General features: G+C 50.0%; 1 non-coding gene across 1 annotated transcript; it reads left to right on the forward strand.

Annotated features, from left to right (window-relative positions):
• Nucleotides 1-2,249: 2,249 nt before the first annotated feature.
• Nucleotides 2,250-2,323, forward strand: TRNAN-GUU (transfer RNA asparagine (anticodon GUU)). The gene has a single exon. It is a non-coding gene; the product is annotated as a tRNA-Asn (tRNA).
• Nucleotides 2,324-3,100: the final 777 nt, after the last annotated feature.

Genomic DNA, 3,100 nt, shown 5'->3' on the forward strand with positions numbered 1-3,100 from the left:
GGCCACCGCCGGACCAGCCACCTCCCCCTCCTCCATGACCACCACCTCCTCCTCCAGACCAGCCGCCTCCACCACCTCCACCTGCTATTCCACCGTAAGTGATTCCTAGCACTGCACTTATCACCAGCTGCAAAACACAAAAAAAATCGTTTTGGGACGTCCGATGGAGTGGAATGAGAAATTGGAAACTTCGCTCCAGATCCACAAATTCGGTTCCTGCGGCTGGGTTATCTCACCAAAGATCGCATTCTGTCTGGTCGTGGCAACTCTGTTGGTAGAGCATCGACTTTATAGGAAAGAAGAGAGGGCACGCGTTCGACTCTTCCATGTTTTTAGGGCTGACAAAGGTCAACCTACGATGAAAAAAAAATCCCGAAATCACAAAATAGCTTTTCAACTTTGTCGCCCTGTCTCAAAGGGAAAAAAACATCGCATTTCTATCACCGATGCGGCCGCTGCTACCGGCATCACACCGGAGCGAGAACGACCCTTGGGCTCTTCTCCGAGTCGACACAACATTCTTATTTCGTCGTTTGTCGTTAATTCTAAATAGAATTCTTACATCATGCTCGAGCCGCGGCATGCCTTGCTCCCCGGGAATGGGAGATCAATTTCGGGAAATGGGGCTGTATTCATGGAAACCATCTTCTTCTGAATTCTGGAAGATGCTCCATAGGACCGGAATGAGTGCTGGATCGCCATAAACTTCAATACCACGGAGCGCTCTCAATGATCCGGAATTGAGCGGCGGGAACGATGACACGGTGTGCCCTTCACTCAGATTATGTCCAACAAGCCCCCAAGCTGTTCCAATCATTCCCGAACGAGGAAGTTTCAGCGAATTAAACCATCTCAGACGGCAGGGAAAATTGATCTAGAAGTGCGCATTGTTGCTGAGAGAACGATGGATTCTGCAACAGATAGCGGTCTTTCTTTGTTTACGGTCGCACGAGTACTCCATAGGTTCTCGATTGCGTCAATCAGGGACCTAACGATGTGCTTGTTATGTCAACCGCGATGTGACCGCGAAGTCGACGAGCGGAGTGAATGGAGTAAACATTCGTCAAAAGCTGACTTCTGAATCCTTGGAATGACCCGAATAGTGAAGGAGAAAGTGCGGTCCATCTTCTCCTTTGAGGAGTCAATTTTCTATTCGAGAATCGGACACGGACACAGAGACCTCTGACACTGCCGGGAACAGTATTCTCTTGGCGAATGTAGCTCAAGGGAAGAGCTCATTGATCGCTGCTTCGCCCAACAGATGCTTGACGAGAAGTATGATCCCCAGCGTAGATTATGCGCCTCGCGCTATCCGCTCAGTCGAGCATCATAACTTATGGAGGGATATTTGTGAAGGGTGAAGACCAAAATCTCGCTTATCCAGTCACATCTCAAATTCGTGCGACCAGTGCTTTTTCGGTCCGAAGACTATTGTGTCGAGCAGCGCTCACATCGCCGGCTTGCACCCGACGCTAACCTTCCACTATACTCGAGCAAAAGTTCAAATCCAGAATACAGGTGGGCTGTTACGTATGGAAGAATCACAGTTTACAATGGGGCCTTGGATTCCGACTCCCTGTGGAACGTGGTTCAACAGATCCGATGAGATATCTTCTCACAAGTCTGAGGCATTCAAAGTCCCACGTGATAGGATTCTGATGTCATTGTATTCTATCCGCGCTGTCTCGAGAGCTGATAGCCATGAGCGCGTTGTTTCCATCAATGATCAGAGAAAACTCCTGTGATAGCCTGCATAGGCCTCGATGATAGTTATCGAAATCTCCGAGGAGGAGATATTTCCATGCTTCCGTCACACCGATACCTAGTGAGATGATGGGCAGTATAAGCGAGGTGGAAAAAAGAAGATATCGAATCGAGACACCTCAAACACTGGGAATTTTACTACAGTTAGGTACAACAAAATTATTCTGGTCCCTCGCGTGCTACCGAGGCTATCGAACAAAAGCTTTCTCCGAACGCAGTAATTGAAGAAGCTCGAGCTAAAGCGGGTGACGACACTTCAGGGAAAGGTTCGACAAACGCAGCGTCCCGAGTATCAGCCGATTCTGTCCACTGCCTTCTCCTCCCAGAGCTGCCAGCTGTGTTCCAATCGTAGTGCTGATGTGGCGACGGCCTTGATCTGCGAACAGGAGGTTTCGGCGAACTTAATCTTAGGGGATCAATTTCAGCTGCCGGACGATTCGAAAAGTTGCGACACAACGGAGCCCGGAAACTCTCTTCCCCTCGAGGCCTCCGTGGCGCAATCGGCTAGCGCGTTCGGCTGTTAACCGAAAGGTTGGTGGTTCGAATCCACCCGGGGGCGACTCATTATTTTTCCTCAGCGCGGGGGCGGCGATTTCAGCATCATCAAAAACTGATTCTCCGTGGAGTGCTGCAAGTAATGATCTACGGAGAGCCCTCCGGGGCGAGCGATGACGGTAGGATAGCTATGACAGCACCTGTCGCGAGCGCGAGAGGCCCGCGGAATTCCATTTAGATTCGGTGAAGAGTCGAGACACAAACCTTGATTGTCCCGCCCTCTTCATATCCCTTGAAAATATCTTTCAGGAGCCTCATCGTGGTGGGAACGTCTTTATCGTCTATTGCACAGACGATGTCACCACTCAAGAGTCCTAGCTATGAGCGATCCAGGATTCACGTATGGAAGAAATGACTGGAAATGAAATTCGACAGGCCGCGAGACCCGTATAACTGACCTGGGAATCGTCTGTTCTAATGACCGATCTGTCTGTGATTCTATCCACCAGAACATATACGGCTTTCGAAAGCTTGCGGATCTCCATCTTGAGTCCGAAGTCTTCGGGACCTCTCGTGCTGTTCCTTTGCGCTATCACTAGTGGAATGAGAAATGAGGCTCCATGAAGCTCGAATTATCATCATTAGCACTTCACGTCGCGACGAAGGCTCCGAAATTCGCCGATGGTGCGTCATCCTGGGAACAATCAAGTGGAATACATGTCTTGGAACCTCACGCTCTACGGTGTGTTTCGGTGCCGCTTCAAGCACCTGAAAGGCATCTTGGCGCTCCTGCAGAATCCGCTGCGTTGAGACTATGGCTACTTTGATGTTGATTAGCCCT

The sequence above is a fragment of the Galendromus occidentalis genome, unplaced genomic scaffold (genome assembly GCF_000255335.2).
Source record: "Galendromus occidentalis unplaced genomic scaffold, Mocc_1.1 scf7180000077480, whole genome shotgun sequence".
Classification (NCBI taxonomy): Eukaryota; Metazoa; Arthropoda; class Arachnida; order Mesostigmata; family Phytoseiidae; genus Galendromus; species Galendromus occidentalis.